Source organism: Hipposideros armiger, unplaced genomic scaffold, assembly GCF_001890085.2.
Source record: "Hipposideros armiger isolate ML-2016 unplaced genomic scaffold, ASM189008v1 scaffold_939, whole genome shotgun sequence".
Lineage (NCBI taxonomy): Eukaryota > Metazoa > Chordata > Mammalia > Chiroptera > Hipposideridae > Hipposideros > Hipposideros armiger.
Window position 1 is genome coordinate 517,754 of NW_017732289.1, and position 6,194 is coordinate 523,947.

A 6,194-nucleotide genomic window follows, 5' to 3' on the forward strand; every position below is an offset into this window, starting at 1 on the left:
TCCAGAAAATACTAATAAAATCAATGAGCAACCAAACCAGTATCCACCGTACATTCTTGCCAATTAATGACACCATCAAAAATAAAACAAAATATAAGAAATAAAATTCTCATACTTACACACGGGCAAGGCTTGACAGCATCACTTGGAAAAAATCCAACCTCTCCAGATGCTAAATTTCTACCCTAAATTAGAAAAAAAAATAGTCAATGCTGAGAACAAACATACCATAAATAATAATCCCATAACATTGTGTTCATAGTGTTGTTACTCAGGATCCTCAGAATTACACTTTGGACCCAGCCCTAAGCATTAATTAACTATGGCTCAGGAAGGGAAGCAGAAGCAGAGAGGTTTTACAATTGTTAAACTTTACGCGTGGTTTCAGATACAGTTATGAAATAAGAATTCAAATTTGACTTTCCAAGCTACCGATTTCGTTATTTTTACATCTCTTAACCCTATATAGAGATAATAGCAATAGTCTTTCAATTTTATATTCATTAATACAAGTAGATCATATTGGCTTTGTGCAGGTTCATAATTAATTAGGAATTCAATTTGCATGGTTACTATTGGTGTCGCTAACATAACTCATGATAACATTGCTCCAACAAGGCAAGAGACATTTCAAGATATGTGGAAATGGAAAACAGCATGGTATGATGTTTTACATGATTTTCAGATTTAGAAGAAAGAAATAAGATACTGATTAAGTTAAATTATTGGAGGAAAGTATTTTAGCTCTAAATGGCATTGTAAATGAGAAAATGGAAGAAATTAGCAGAGTAAGCAAAATCTAAGCACAAAATGGACAAAAAATACTTAAGAATTTATTCTTAGAGACTCTTGGTCAAATTCCTCTTTTAAGAAGTCTCATGGCAGTTGATGTTGTATAATATTGTATGTCAACTATAAGTGAATATATATATATATATATATATATATATATATATTCATTCATGGGACGTGGAAGTGGAGGCAAGGGAATTGTAATAGATATGTATGATATTGGGGGGAAGTGGGGTGGCGGATTGGGGGAGGGGGAGTTGTCACTTCGAGGGGTAAAAAGTATAACTATTGTACTGTGTTGTACAGCTGAAACTAATTCTAAAAAATGTGTATTTCATAATAAAAAATAATTAAAAGGAAAAAAATAATAATAATCAGCCAGGAAAAAAAACAGTCTCATGGCACTAACCCTAAAATTGTTTCCTTTTTCCACAAACTATACTCAAAATATACTACAATAATCAGAATGCGTAATTTACAAATTCTTGTGAGATTACTTCTCCCTGTTCAGAAATTGGGCTTATATTTATTTGCTACTTAACAATTGCTTGCTTCTCAGCACCTCAGATGAGTAATAGCATATTTGGATGTTACAAGCTATATTATTTTTGAAAAAGAAAAGTAACAAAAAATGATCACAAAACATCTCCCTCTTAAAGCAGTATCCCTTTGTGCCCATGCAACTTAGCTAAAAGTGTGTAGAGAACATTTTGTAAAGTGGGAGTCTAGAATTTAAAAAAAAAATGAGAAGGAAGGTGAAGGAAAGAAAAAAAGAGGGGAGAGAGGAAGTGGAAAAAAGGGAGAGGAAGTGCAGTAGAAAGGGGGAAGGGTCAGATGTAGGGAAAAGCAGGAGAAAAGAGAAGAGGAGGGTGGAGATTAGGACAGAGAGGGAGACCAACTGAACAACCAAAGAGATGATACTAATTTTGACAAGCTTCTAAAACTGCATTGCCCTTTAATATCAGGAAAAAGGCGAGTGACCAAGAGAAACATTCATTCATTGATTCAAAAAACATAGTCTCTAATATTAATTTGGTTAGACACTAAGGAAAACGTAAAAATTCATAAAAATAATTCTCATTTTCCCCTATATTTTCAGAGCAAATATATGTAAACATATAATTATAATACTAGATAGGGCTAACTACTGTTTGAGAGGGACAGAGGAGAGGCTTTGGAAATTAGAAAGATGGATTGACTCTTGAGGGGTTGACTGAAAGCTACATGAAGGGCTACATAAAGCACATGAATGTAAAATGTGCAGGGTTTAAATAAATAAAGATGGAAAATGGAGGAGAACATCCTGAAAACAAAATATAATATGAGAAAAGCACAGGGGTAGGAAATTACAGGATGTGCATATGAAATGCCAATAATTCCCTTTATGTGGAGTCAAATGATGGCTAATACTAATTCAACCCTTACTATACTTTGGGCACTGTTCTGAGCATTTCAATTAGTCCTTACAATGGGTCTAACTACTATCCCTATTTTATAAGTGAGGAAAATAACACACAGAGAAGTTAAATGATTTGCCCACCATCACAAAACTGGCAAGTGACAGAACAAAAGTTCAAATTCCGACATTCTAACTTCAGAGCTGCACTGCTTCTCCATACAGACATAACACTCATGAAGGAGGACAGTGGGAAATAAGGCTAAAAGATAGCAAGGAACCAGTTTGACTATGATAGCTGAACTGATCATTGGCGATGCAGTTTCAGTAAAGTGGCTACGTATTTCAGAAGAATTAAGCTGGCATCAGTGTGCAGCTGGCTTATAGATGGGCATGACCTTGTAGGTGAGAATATCGTTAGAAAACTGGTGTGGCAAGGGAAGAGGGGCTGGAGGAAGGGAAATAGGTGCTAGAGTCATTACTTAACTACAGGTGTTTGCGAGTTGCCTGTGGAGGAGATATGGGGAGAGAAGTCTATAAGACTGAGGGAAAAGTCAAGGATAAAAGTGATTACTTAACCCATCCATACATAACACTGATTTAGATGGCAATCATACAGATGGGAAACTTGAAATCATTGGAGCAAGACTGTCATAGAAGACAATGCAGAGAGAAGATGATGGAGAACAGAGTTTACAGAAATTAGTACAAGTAGAAGGTAGGATGGAATCAGTAGGAGTGAGAAGAATTGGAGGCTAAAGAGTGATGACAGCACAGTAACCATAGGTTAGAATGAAGTGTTTCTTTCATTCAAATGTATTTACTGAGCTCTTTATTTGTGCTTTATTTTAAGCATGACACTAAGATACAAATAAATAAGTTTAATATGTGGAAACTATACAACTAGCCAGGCCCTTAAATATAAATGCCTTGCAATGTTACCTGAGTACAAAATATAAGGGTGTGAACCATATACTGATGGAAGCTCAGAAGAGAAAAGGAAAGGGTAATTTCTGGTCAAGATGGTGGTGTACGTAAATGCAGTGCTTACCTCCTCTCAAGACCACATCAAAATTACAACTAAACTACAGAATAACCATCATTGAGAACTGCCTGAAGTCTAGCTGAACTGAACTCTTATAACTAAGGACATACAGAAGAAGCTACCTTGAGACTGGTAAGAGGTGCAGAGACTTAAAATGGGCTTGTTCCATACCTGTGGGTGACTATTAGAAATCAGGAGGGCTATATGAGCTGCAGAGGTCCGCCCCAGAGAAGTGAAGGGTCTCAGCCCCACACCAGGACCCTCTAGACCAGGGTTCCAGTGCAAGGGAGATAAGTCCCCATAACCCTTGCTGTGAAAACAAGTGGCGATTGTGGCTGGGTGAGACAATGGCTGGAGTCCCAGGTATTCCTCTTAAAGGGACCAACCATGGACATACTCGCTGATGTATTCACTTGCTCTGGGCTCAGCTCAGGGGTGTGCCAGAGACATACAGGGAGGAACTGAGTTGTCTGGCTTTGGGGCAAGATCAGCTTTCTCCCAGACAGAGAAGCTGGCAGAAGCCACTGTTTCTTTGTTGAGTCTTCCCTGTTCCCAGCGTGCAGACATGGGCACCCACTGTGTGTCTCCATCAACCTGGCTACCACCATTCGTTAGCCCTGTCCTAGTGATTCCCTGAGACCAAGCCCCACCCAAATTTTGGGCACACCCAAGCCACTTCCAGTGGCTTTTCTGTACAATCAGTCTGTCTTGGTCCATGCTGTGGACTTTCCTAAAATTTCTCAAAGGTTCACAAACCCAAAACAAGTAGCATTTGGCATGTCAGGTACCTCATGCTGATCAGCCCCAAGCCCGGCACTAGTGGCAGCCAGCCTTGGTTCACAGCTTGGCCTCTTGATGCACCTCCAAGCCTATCACAGATGGTGCCTATCTGCAGATTGTTGTACTGTGGCTTATGCTAGGTGGCCCCAGGCAGGGCACAGACTGCAGTTGAACTTGGCCTGAAGTGAGTTCCCTTGCAAGAAGCCCTGGGGTCAGCACACCAGGTGGCCAGAGTCAGTCTGAGCCAGAGCATCATGCGGCCACTTCCAAAGACAACACAACCAAAGGGCACACTGGGCAGGCACCAGAGCCCTGCTAAAGTGAATCCTGCTCCGTAGGGTCAGCCCCTGCACAACTCCTCCTCCACTACAGTCATGGCCAGTCCTCACAACCAATCAGCCTGAGGGTTAATCCCTCCTATTGATGTGCAAACAGCAACCAAGGCTCAACTATAACAGGAGGACACATGCAACCCACACAAGGGACACACCTGGGGCACCTGGCTCTGGTGATCAGGGAGATTGTGCCACTGGGCCCCACAGGATATACACTACATAAGGCCACTCTAGTAAAAATGGGAGGCATAGCAGCCCTACCTAATGCATAGAAACAAACACAGGGGGGCAGCCAAAATGGGGAGACGAAGAAACACGTCCCAAATGAAAGAACCGAACAAAGCTCCAGAAAAAGAACTAAACAAAATGGACACAAGCAATCTACAAGATGAATAGTTCAAAACATTGGTTATAAGGATGCTCAGCAGTCTCAGGGAAAACTTCAACGAAGAGATAAGAAACATAAAAATGAGTCAATCAGAAATAAAGAATACAATAACTGAAATGAAGACTATATTAGAAGAAATCAACAGCAGATTACATGATGCAGAGGGTAGAATCAGAGATTTAGAAGATAAGGTAGCAGAAAATACCCAATCAGAACAGCGAAAAGAAAAAAGAATCCAAAAAAATAAATAAAATAAGGATAGTTTAAGAGGCCTCTGGGACAACATCAAGCATACCAACATTCACAAAATTCCTTGACAGCACAGAATTGAAAACCTATTTGAAGGAATAATGATGAAAACTTCCCTAACCTGGCAAAGGAAATATATACACAAGTCAAGGAAGCACAGAACATCCCAAACAAAATGAACCCAAAGAGGCCCAAAGCAAAATGCATCATAATTAAAATGCCAAAGGTTAAAGACAAAGAAGGAATCTTAAAGGCAGCAAGAGAAAAGCAGTTAGTTACCTACAAGGGAGCTCCTATAAGACCGTCAGCGGATTTCTCAACAGAAACTTTGCAGGCTGGCAGGGATTGGCACGAAATTTTCAAAGTGATGAAAGGAGGACCTACAACCAAGATTACACTACCCAGCAAATGTATCATTTAGAATGGAAAGACAGACAAAGAGCTTCCAAGACAAGAAAAAGTTAAAGGAGCTCATCACCACCAAAACAGTATTACAACAAATGTTAGAGGGACTTATTCAAGATAAAATAAATAAATAAATAAAGATTAAAAAATATAAATAAAATGGCAATAAGTACTTATCTGTCAACAATCGCTTTAAATATTAAATATAAATGGATTAAATGCTCTAATCAAAAGACATATGGTGGCTGCATTGATAAAACAAGACCCTCACATATGCTGCCTATCAGAGACTCTCTTCAGATCAAAAGACACACACAGACTGAAAGTAAAAGATGGAAAAAGATATTTATTTCATGAAAATGGAAACAACAAAAAAAGAAAAAGTTGGGGTAGTAATAGTTATACCAGACAAAATGTACTTTAACACACAGGCTATACATCAGGACACAAAGAAGGACCCAGTAATCCCATTTCTGGGTATTTATCTGAAGAAACCCAAAATGCTACTTTGAGAGGACATGTGCATCCATATGTTCATTGCAGCACTGTTTACAATGGACCAGTTGTGGAGGCAGCCTGGGTGTCCATCAATGAAAGACTGGATAAAAGGGAGGTTTTATATAGATACAGTAGAATATTGCTTGGCCATGGAACGGAATGGGTTCTTGCCATCGGCAGTGGCATGAATGGACCTGGAGAGCATTGTCCTGAGTGGAGTGTGTCAGACAGAGAAAGACAGATGCAATGTGATTTCACTTATATGTGGAATCTAAAGAATAAAATAAACGAACAAAAAATAGAAAC

The 6,194-nt window shown here is 39.2% G+C and overlaps 1 protein-coding gene across 2 annotated transcripts in view; it reads right to left on the reverse strand.

Moving 5' to 3' along the window:
• LOC109375381 (guanine nucleotide exchange factor VAV3-like) overlaps nt 1–249 on the reverse strand; it is a 35,223-nt gene extending 34,974 nt beyond the window's left edge. Inside the window, exon 1 of one of the 2 annotated variants that reach the window (XM_019630758.1) lies at nt 120–249. The gene's annotated coding sequence lies outside the window, so the exon portion shown is untranslated. The remainder of the gene's footprint in view (nt 1–119) is intronic. The other variant, XM_019630760.1, reaches the window with a different exon arrangement.
• Between the last annotated feature and the right edge of the window lie 5,945 nt (nt 250–6,194).